We start from the raw sequence: 11,760 nt of genomic DNA on the forward strand, positions 1-11,760 counted from the left end.
GCTGGGTCAAATAGTATTTCTAGTTCTAGATCCTTGAGGAATCGCCACACTGTTTTCCACAATGGTTGAAGAAGTTTACAGTCCCACCAACAGGGTAAAAGTGTTCCTATTTCTCCACATCCTCTCCAGAACCTGTTGTTTCCTGACTTTTTAATGATTGCCATTCTAACTGGTGGTGTGAGATGGTATCTCATTGTGGTTTTGATTAGCATTTCTCTGATGGCGAGTGACGATGAGCATTTTTTCATGTGTCTGTTGATGAGCACGCATTTTTAAAGTGTAATTGAAATCCCCAAAACTCTCACTTTGATTTATTGTTTGATTTTAGACTGTCATTTATAACTTTAGTTCTTAAAATTTTTAAATATCATTTTCAATTTCATTTTTTTCTTATTTATTATACGTTAAGTTCTGTGATACATGTGCAGAATGTGCAGCTTTGTTCATATTTAATCTCTTAATTATTAAAGCAATAAATATTTATTTGGAAAAATAAAACCTTAAGAAGCAAATTAAAATTTGATTGCTATTTGATATTCAAAACTTTGACTAAAAAATAATTCTAAGTTTTTAATAGCAACATCTCCATTTCTGTATTCCAAAAGACAAAGAGAATAATGCAGTAAAAATTACTGCATGAAAACTGAGATACTTAAAGTAACAAATGCAAACCTATAGATATAACACATGTAAAGGTAAATATTTGAATGGGAAATACAATATTTAAATCTGTCTGTATAGTGTTTTCTCTATTGAGTCAGTATGGTTTGCTCTAATGCTTGTCTGAATATATTCAATCAGCCTTTTGCTAAACGTCCAAGGGGGAAGAATTGACCTTTTATACGCATTGCCTCATGGTAGATAATTTTGACTTCCCTAATCTACCTGGGCGTATTTATATATTTTGACATCCCTTATGTACCTGGGTATATTTCTACAAAACAGAAAAATGCCAAGTGATAACTTGGAATATCAACTTATTTCTAAACATATCAGTAATCAAATGAAGAGTGTTTGTTCATTAAATACTCAGAGACATGTGCGTACATTATGCATACATACACGTATGTATACATACATTATACAATCCTTACAACCTCCCTCAGTAAATAATTCAGAGACTTAATTCTTTGTAAAAAACTTTGTTTTTTTGTTTTTTTTTTCTTTTTACAAGCTGAAAGTTTACATACTTTAATTTTGGCGTTGGTCTTTATTTATTTTCCAAAAGCATTTATCTTCTTCACATTAAGACAAGGGTTTGTTACAGATAAAATCACAAGGAAGTAAAACTTATCTTGAATCTTTTTCAACCACATCTTTGATTTACTTTTTCCCCTCCTATTCAAAAAGTCTCCAAAGCCTTTTCCTCACAGCCCATGCATTAATGTGAAACACGGAGACCAGTATTCACTGTTGAGGCTCTGCTAGCTCTGAAGAGCTATGCCAGGTGTCTTAGCACATCTCAGTGAGCCTCAAAACAACTTTTTTTAAGCTTCAATTGACAAACTAAAAAATAAATAAATAAATAAAGCTCAAAGCATCTTAACTGCCAAAGTCACACAGATAATTAGTAAATACTGAAACTTATATTTGAACCCTGGTCTCTGAGACTCCAGATCTGTGCTTATAATAATCACTCTATCACAGTGATTTTTAATTATTTTCAAGGTGTCAATTTTTTATTATGAAATATTTAAGACAGACAAGAAGCTTAAATATAATATGGCATATATCACTGCTTTTATCTATCACCTTAAAAAAGTAAATCATCACCTTCTTCCTGCAAAGGGATCCACTATTTTGAATCTGTTGCTTCCTATTCCAATGCAACTATAGACCTCTGTTTGGTTCTCAAATAATGAGATTTGTTTTCCATGCTTTAAATTTTATGCAATATACATGTACACTATATAGTATGTATTTGTCTACAACTTTTTCCCCCCAAACATGCTGATTATGGTAACTCTAGCTCATTCATTTCCACAGTTGCTCAATATTCTACTGCTGGATAATGCCACAGTTTACTCCTCTATACATTATAATTATGTAGTTTGTCTTATTTTCTATTACAAAAATTTCTGCTAGGAATGTTATTTTTACTTTTGTTTTTAACAACTTTACTGGGGTTTTACCGGTATACCAAAACATTGAACATGTTTAATGGATATAATTTGATGACTTTGGACATATGCATATACTCACGATATTCGAGGTAATAAATATATCATCACATCTAAAGTTTTCTTATGTCCCCCCTTTTTTGTTTGTTTTTTGGTGTAGTAAGAATGCCTATCATGACATCTACTCTTTTAATGAATTTCTAACTGTACAATATCATGTTGTTCACTATAGATGCTACATTGTACAACAGATCTCTAGATTCTGTTATTTATCTTACATAACTGAAACTTTACACACATCAACAACTCCCCATTTGCTCCTCATCCAGGCCCTTGGCTATCAGCATTCTATAATCTGCTTTCATGAGAATGACCAGTTTAGATAACTCATATGAATAGAATCATACAATATTTGTCTTTCTGAGACTGGCTTATTTTACATAATGGACTGTCCTTTGGGTTCATCCACATTGTCACAAATGGCGGAGATCTCCTTTTTAAGGCTAAACTATATTCTGTTGTATGTATTATACGCTGCCTTTTAATCTAGTCATCTTTTGATAGACACATGGGCTGCTTTCATACATTGGATACTATGAGCAATGCAGCAATGAATATAGGAGTGCAGATAGCTCTTCAAAATATTGATTTCAATTTTCTTAATATATATACTCAGAAGTGGGATTTCCAGATTATATGGTATTTCTTTTTATTTGATAATTTCAACATTTGTTTTAGATTCAAGGGGTAAAATGTGCAGGTTTGTTGCGTGGTTATATTGTGTGATGCTGAGGTTTGGGGTAGGAATGTTCCCACCACCCAGATAGTGAGCATAGCACTCAATAGACCGTTTTTCAACCCTTTGCCCCCACCTCCCCTCTCCAGTTGTTCCCACTAGACTATATAGTATTTTTATCTTTAATTTTTGGAGGACTTTCATAGTGTTTCCCATAGTAGCTGCACAATTTTAAATACCCACCAACAGCGTACAAGTGTTCAAATTTCGCCACATCCTCATCAACACGTGTCATCTTTTGTTTGAAACTAGCTATCCCATACAGATGTGAGGTGATATCACATTGTGGTTTTGACTTGTATTTCCCTGATGATCAGTGATACTGAGCACCTTCTCATATACCTAATGCCCACGTGCATGCCCTCTTGGAGGAGAAATGTCTATTTAACTCTTTTGCCCATTTGTAGTCATGTTATTCTTTTTTTTTTTTTTTTTTTTTGGCTGTTAAATTGTAGGAGTTTCTTACGTAGTTTGACTGTTAACCCATCATCAGATAAATGGTTTGCAAATATTTCTCCCATTCCATAGGCTCCTTTTTACTCTGCTATTTGTTTGCTTTCCTATGCAGAAGCTTTTCAATTTGAGGTAGTCCCATTTCTCTGTTTTTGTTTTGTTGCCTGTGCTTTTTGTATCATATCCAGGGAATCATTGTCAAACCCAGTATCCGGAGCTTTTCCCTTATGTTTCCTCCTAACAGTTTTATGATTTTAGATCTTCTGTTTAAGTCTTTAATCCACTTTGATTTTTCTAAATGGTGTAAGGTAGTAGCCCAATTTCATTCTTTTCTATGCAGATACCTAGTTTTCTCGAAACCATTTGTTCAAGAGACTGTCATTTCCCCATTGCATATTCTTGGTACCCTGTTGATAAATGACAAGTGGCTTTTCTCTAGCTGCTTTAAAAATTCTCTGTGTCCTTGACTTTTGGCAATTTGATTATAATATATGTGTTCTTTGGGTGTCAGTTTCTTTAGATTTATCTGATTTGGGATCTTTTGAGCTTAATTAATCTAGGTGTCCATTTCTCTCCCCAGATTTGAGATGTTTTCAGCCATTACTTCTTTAAATGAGCTTTCTGCCCTTTTCCCTCTTCTTATTCTGCAACTTTCATAATGTGCTTATTTATTCTCCTAATGATGTCCCAGAGGGCCCACGACCTTTCTCCACTCTTTCACATTTTTTCTTTTTGTTCCTTTAACTTGATAATTCCAAATTACTTGTCTTCAAGTTTGGAGATTATTTATTCTCCTTGATCAGGTCTCCTGCTGAATATCTATATTTTTTTAGCTCAGTTATTGTATGTACTCTTCAGCTCCAGAGTTTCTGTTTCTTTTAAGAAAACTATTTAGAATTTTTTGTCAGTCAGTTCATAGGTCTCCATTTCCTTAAGGTCAGTTACCAGAGATTTACTGTTTTTTTTTTTGTTTTTTTTTTGGGGGGGGGGGTCATGTTTCCCTGATTCTTCATTTTACTTCAGATTTGAGTACTATTTGTGCATTTGAAGTATAACCACTTTGTCCAGCCTTTACAGGCCTTGCTTTGGTAGGAAAGACCTCCTCAATTAACTCTGCTAGTGATTCTGGAAGTTTCCAAAATCTTTTGTACGTATTTGCACACTTTGCCCTTCTCCCTACCTGCTGGGGAGAAATCTCAAGGTTGTGCATCTTCTCCTAATCCCTCAGATCCATGCCAGGTGCCGAAAGCCACAGGCTCCTTTTCCCTTGGGCAGCTCAATAAAATGTTGGGACATTGAGTATAAGTTACACTTCTTTCCCTCCTGCCTAAACTAGAAGTTTCAGAATTATGTACCTTCTCCCAATCCCACTGAACTAAGCCAGCTTCTGAGGTCTACATATTCAGCTGAGAGCTGAATGTGCTGGCTGCTAAGATCCAAGCCATCTGCTGAAAGCCACATCATTGCTGAGAGCTGCACTGGCTGCCTGATCTACCCCATCTGTTGAGACTTGCATCAGCTGCCAAGATCCATACCATCTGCTAAGATCTGTGCCATCAGCTTGAGAGCTGCATATGCTATGTGTATTTGCCCCATAAGATAAGATCCACTCTGTCAATTGAGATGCATGTCAGCTGCTGAGAGCCACACTGGCTGTTAACATCTGTACCAGCTGCTGAGAACCACTTACCCCTTTTCTTTGTTCTTAGCTTCCACCAGGCATTCAAACTATGCTGGATTCCCTTAGCATTCTGAGTGTGATAAGATAAAAGCAGGTATTTTGAGCAGTGGCCCTGAAAGGCTGGAGATGTTAGATACCCACTGATTCCCTTTCCCTGATGGGAGAAATCACAGGTTGAGGGAATCTCCCTCCGTATTAAGGTGTGCTGGCTCGAGGAAGTGGGTGATAAGAAATTGCTCTTCTTATCACTTTAATGTGGTTATTCTTGGTTTTGTGCCATTCCGGAGTGTTGTAACCTCTTCTCTGGATTCTCCAGTTCTCATAAAGCTCTTTTGGTCCATGTGCGGTCCTAAATCAGTATTCACTTAAGTCTAATTTTTTTTATAGCAAGATAAAGAAATATGGAACTTGACATAAAAAATGTATTCCATTTATGTCCTCACTTTTTTTTTTATTTCTTGTTAACATTTTATTGAAGTATCACACACAGAGAAAAGTGTACACATATTTATAGCTCAATACATGTGTTATAAAGGGAACATGCTCATGTATCTAGTACCCAGAGCAAGATCATGGTTAAATGCATGGTACTTTCTTTTGAAGGAAATGGCTAGTGCTAGTGTAGGTAGTAACAGAGGCAAAATTCAGTTCAATTGTCAAAACATTTTCAGATAATTAAAACTGTCTATAAATGAGACAAGCATCCTTGCAAAGAAGAAAGATTCTATGTGATTAGAATTGTTTGTGGATACGAAAGATGGAATTCTTGAGTTGTTGATTGGACTGGATGACTTCCTTGGGTCTTTCCAACCAAAAATGTATGTAAAATCAAACTCTGAAGATCAATGTTCTAATGGTAATATCAAGGCAATTACAAACGCAGGAACCTTCTAATAGAGAACCAAGGTAGCCACTTGAGCCTAAAGACAAAGAAAATGATGTTCATCCAGTTGAGAAAGAAAGAAGTGTACATGAATGTTTATCAAATTCCTCAGTCACTCATAAGTTTCAGAATGGCATCAGACATCAGTTCGATTGGAAATAACTCTACATCTGTTTTTCATATACAAGTAACTGAAAGAGTCAGTCATAAACAAGCACCTCCTCCAGAATGCTAAATGTATAGGTAAGTTTCTGAATTATTTTCTAAAATATACACTCTAGTAATTTTAAAACCCCAAAGTAATCATATGATACTGCTGAAGCTACAGAACATTACGGAATGTTATCGTCTTCATATTCACTCAATTGTTTAACTAAATATGTTACACAAAGTGATGATAATGTCTATAGAAATCAGATAATGCACTTTTTACATGTAGAATAATTTGTTGAAATCTTGTGCGATTTGATGATTCAACAAATGCCTTGCACATAATCAATTACAATATCAGCTACCATATCATATCTATTATTGGTTTGATAGAGTAGATGTCACAGTTTAGCACTTGTTTTAAATTTATATCTGAAATTTTCTGTACTCAAGACATCCAGCATTCTACAAGAAAATTCAATTTGAATAATAGTAGCTTACAAATGCAATTTTTTCTGCATCACTAAAAGGTAAATAACATCATCTGACTTCAATTAAATAAAGTGACACTAAAATCTTCGTAAGCAAAAATATAACAATAGAAATACATTAGCATGGAAATTTATAGGCACACCATAAATTAGGCTTTAGAATGTACTGTAATGAGTGTCAGCTGCTGCAATTTTATTCCTTAAAATGCAAAACAAACTTTACTTGCTAAATTCATGACAGAAAGGAATTATGAAAAATTACATTTCTTTACTATATCCAATTCCAGTGTACTTTCAATTAGATAAGAGTTTGATTCAGGTGAGGATCCGGAAAATACATAATGCCTGAAAAACAGATACATTTATAGCCACAGGGCATTGTTATATGAGAATGAAGTAATTAGATCTCTAAATTACCCCATTGTTTAATTCAATTCAATTAAATATATCCTCTAAATATCTCTGGTATTTTCAGCAAATTTCCTTAGTCATTACAAGAAACAGAAAGTCAAAAAAGAGTTATCATTCTGGGCAGGCCCAGTCTTATTTTTTTAGAGACTTTAGGTGGGGCTGGGGGAGAGGTCTTCTCTTTTAGAATCCTGTACAGTTCAGAGGCAGATACCCTATGATACAAGAGTCATTTTTCCTGACAGGCACTGTCCTTCTCCTCATCAGCATGACCCTAAGAACTGGGTTGAGCTTGAATGAGTCCAAGTTCTGCATGGGGTTCTGAGATCTTCCTTGAGGTCACCAGTTGTTCAGCTTGCTTAAATCACTTTTTTTTTTTTTTTTTTTCCTTGAGATGGAGTCTCGCTGTTGCCCAGGCTGGAGTGCATTGGTGTGATCTCGGCTCAATGCAACCTCTGCCTCCTGGGTTCAAGTGATTCTCCTGCCTCAGCCTCCCAAGTAGCTGGAATTACAGGCACTCACCACCAGTCCTGGCTAATTTTTGTGTTTTTAGTAGAGATGAGGTTTTACCATGTTAGCCAGGCTGGTCTCGAACTCCTTACTTCAGGTGATCTGCCTGCCTGTGCCTCCCAAAGTGCTGGGATTACAGGCATAAGCCCCCACACCCAGCCTTAAATGACTTGTAACCATTTCCCCTCTGGAATATTGCTGGCCTTTGGCTTCTCTGCTGCAAGCTGAGGACATGTCACTTGTGCTTTGAAACCCCCATCTCCATTGTCACCATCTCCATTCATGCCAAGCTGGGAAAACTTTCTAGTTTCGGTGAAATTCTTCTGCCTTTGTGTTTATGGTTAAGATATTTTATCTATATCTCAATATTCTCATGTCTCTAGAGTTTAGAAAGACTTGCAAGAGCCTTCTGCATTCTACCTTGTTTCAAAACTCACTCAAAACAAGCACAGGTCTGACCATTTGCTCATATGAAATGGGAGGATAGGGAAGTGGGAGTGGTGAGGGAGAATACACAGATTTTAAAACATGTTAATGCCTCAAAATATACCACCCAAAACACCTAACTTGCAGGGTTGTAGTGATACTTAGAATTTCTGCATGTAAAATTTCTTGCATATTCTAGAGTTTTTCTGTAATGATAGTTACTATTTTTATTATCATATAAGACCCTATAAAATTACTCCCATGATTTAGATTTCTGATATTCCTGCAACAATTATTTGAACAAATTATATGTAACAGATGGAAGATATTGAATGGAGTCCCAAGGACTAGCCAGACAGAGAGCTCAATGCAGCAAAGCTAAGCCCCTGATACTTTGAAAATTCAATGAAGGTTTGAATTCTAAAAACTACAAATCAAATTTAAACCTAAACAATGAGCGTGGTTTCTGACACATATATCCAATAAGCAACCTTCCTACATTTCTACTGACATTTTCTTGACATGTTCAGTTCTCAGGTTTATCCCCAAAAGACATGTTGATAATTTGGCAAACATAGCATACATGTGGTGCCTAATCTTTCCAAGGATACAGTTTATTTGAGAGTGGCTACTGTGAGGCTGATTCGAGGGCTATTACTATAAGAGAACGAAGAGGCAATATGAATTAGATCAAAGTAGTAATAGTGAGGAAAAAAAGAATTAGATGAATTCTATTTTACATATATATCTTCATGATGAATCGGCTCAGGTCCTATACTAGGTAACAGAAATATAAAAACTAGAATACAACCTCTAGTTTCCAGAATCAGTGGCTAAGTAGATAGTGAAGTCATTTGCTCAGACAGAAAGAACTGGAACTTCAGAAGGTCGCAGAGAATTTTTTTTAGTTTGATTAACGATATGCTTACCAGTTATTTCCATTTACAGGTTTCAATGACATTTCAACTTCACCATTCTTTAATCACTTTCTATACATTATCAATATGCCAATAATTCCCAAATAAATATATCAAGCCTAGACTTTTCTTGAGATTTCACTTTGTTCTTAGTCTCGATACAGGCTCGGGAATTGTTAGCATATCGATGATAATAAAATTTATATCAGTGGATAAAATTACCTAAGGAGAGTCTGGAGTAAATAGGTAGAGAAAAAAAGAAACTAAAACAAAACCTGGAAAACAGTAATTATAAGATGTCAGCAATATGTCACTGTAGAGCTAACAAGTATTGACTGCTTTTCTTTTTCCAGAACTGGGCTAAGACTATTTTATATGTTATTTCATTTAACCCCTGTAGCAAGGATGTCTGTAATAATGCCATGTGGACACAGAACATATTCTAGTATTTAATGAGATATGATGTCTGAAATCAGCAGGAAACTTTGAACGATCACCTCTGTATTATTCTCTGCATTATTTTCTTTAGATTTGAGTAGAGGCACAAAGGAAGAAAAACTGGTAAATATTTGCACTCTCCTTAAAAGTTTTTATGTGTTCTGCAAGTCAGAAATTTTTACATCTATAAAAAATCACGGGGGCCAGGCCAAGTGACATTCAGGTTGATAACAGCGCTTTTTGGTTTTAAATGTCAGTGCTTTTAAGCCAGTCCTAATCTTTCTGGAATCAAATAAATGAATAATAAACATTTGCAAACTTTTTCCATGCATACCCTTATTGAAATCATGCATTCATTTAACAGTACTATGCATTTATAATGCTGGCTATTGACCAGAGCGGGTATTATGATCATTCTTCTTTCTCTGCATTCTATCAAAGGTGCTTAATATGTTTTGGTAATTCCTTTACATGTCTGTCTTCCCCATTAGGCTATGGAATCGTCAATGGTTGGGGCATATCTTACTTATTTTGGGTATTGAGAGGTTAGAAATGAACATAAAATATATTATGAAATTAATAAGTTATGCTTTGAATGTTTCACATTTATAAAAATACATTTTTAATAATTTGTGAAGGGTTAAAACACAATGATTGTCAGGAGACACTTTCTTTGAGGCCATGGTTAATGGCAGAAAAAAGATGGGTCTGGGAGGTAAATACAAATTTGAGTTCTCACCATATATTAGCTTCCTCATTTTTCGCTTTTATCCATTTCATCTTAATTGCCCTGGTCCATTTCTACAACCACTTGCTTGCAAAGGACCTTAGCTTCCTTGCCTATCCCTCTGTCCTTGGTACTTACCTGGTAAGACTCTAGCTCTAGATAAAGCCAAATAACTCCCTCCTCCGTGCCTTAATCCATGAAACATGCTAGAGGGAAATCAACCAACCAGTCTCCCTGCTTTCAACTCTGAATTAGCTAACAGAAAACCTCAAAGATACGCTCAAGATTTGCAGCAACTTTACTATTTTTATCTAGCAAACTTGAGATGCCATTCACTAATATTATTTTGCAATATCTCTCTCTTCAAACTGAGAAAAATCATCAGATGCTAAATACATTGTCTTCACATCATCAATTTGTAAGGAGACAGCACATGAAAACCTTACAAATGGTCTTCAGAGGGACATGGTGTAAGAATAATAACTCAACTTAAAAAAATGTTAGCTTATCTAACTACATTTACTTAAAAATTGCAGGCCTGCTAATATCTGCAGACCTTTTGGGTAAATCTGACTACATATATCAGTAGGTACAGGAATTTAAGTTAGCTTATGTTTTCATTGCAAGTCTTGGAATCATGGCCCTAATCTTACCTTAATCTGGTGTAGTCTACCAACTCCGTGTTCTATCTTCTACCCATATTATGCTTCAAGTACTTCAACTGGATTATTTCATCTATGTATTAAAAGAAAGTTTATGGAGTGTCATCTATGTGCAAGGCACCATTATAGAAGCTGGTGTAATAGTAGTGAAAAATACAAAGTTCCCCTACTCATGAAGACAATATTCTGGTGGGAAGAGTTAGAAAAAACAAACACACATACAAATGGGTAATAGAATGATGAGTGTTATGAAGAGGAATAAAGCAATATGGGAAATAACAAGGTCCATGCAATTAAGATTTCATTTTATAAGATTGGTAGAGAAGACTTTTTAAATAAAATAATATTTGAGTAGAGTCTCAAAAGCTGTGGTATATATCATATGCATGTGAGAAAAACACATGAGGAGGGGACAGCAGGCACAATGGCCCTGAATTGGTGCATGAGAGAAACAAAAAGCCGGTATGACTAGGTACAGAGTGATCAAAAAGAAGAGTGTTGAGGCTGGGTGCAATGGTTCATGCCTGTAATCCTAGCACTTTGAGAGGCCAAGGCAGCCACATGGCTTGAGCCCAGGAGTTCTAAACCAGCCCATCTCTCAACAAAAAAATTAAAAAAAAAAAAATAGCCAGGCATGGTGGCACATCTCTAAAGTTTCAGCTACTCCAGAGGCTGAGGTGGGAGGATCACCTGAGCCCAGGGAGTTTGAGGTTGCAGTGAACTGTGATCACACTACTGCACTCCAGCCTGGGCGACAGAGTGAGACCATGTCTCAACAAAGAAGAAGGAGAATAAGGAGAAGGAGAGGAAGAGAAAGAGGAAGAGGAGGAGGAGGGTGGGGAAGAAGATGAGGAAGAGGGAGAGGAATAAGAAGAAGGAGAAGATGAGGAAGAGGAGGAAGGAGGAAGAAGAAGGAGGAGGAGGAGGAGAGAAGGAGGAGAAGGAGGAGAAGGAGGAGAAGGGGAAGAAGGGGAAGAAGGGGAAGAAGAAGGGGAAGAAGGGGAAGAAGAAGAAGAAGGAGGAGGAGGAGGAGGAGGAGAGAAGGAGGAGAAGGAGGAGAAGGAGGAGAAGGGGAAGAAGGGGAAAAAGGGGAAGAAG

This window comes from Mandrillus leucophaeus, unplaced genomic scaffold, assembly GCF_000951045.1.
Source record: "Mandrillus leucophaeus isolate KB7577 unplaced genomic scaffold, Mleu.le_1.0 Scaffold328, whole genome shotgun sequence".
Lineage (NCBI taxonomy): Eukaryota > Metazoa > Chordata > Mammalia > Primates > Cercopithecidae > Mandrillus > Mandrillus leucophaeus.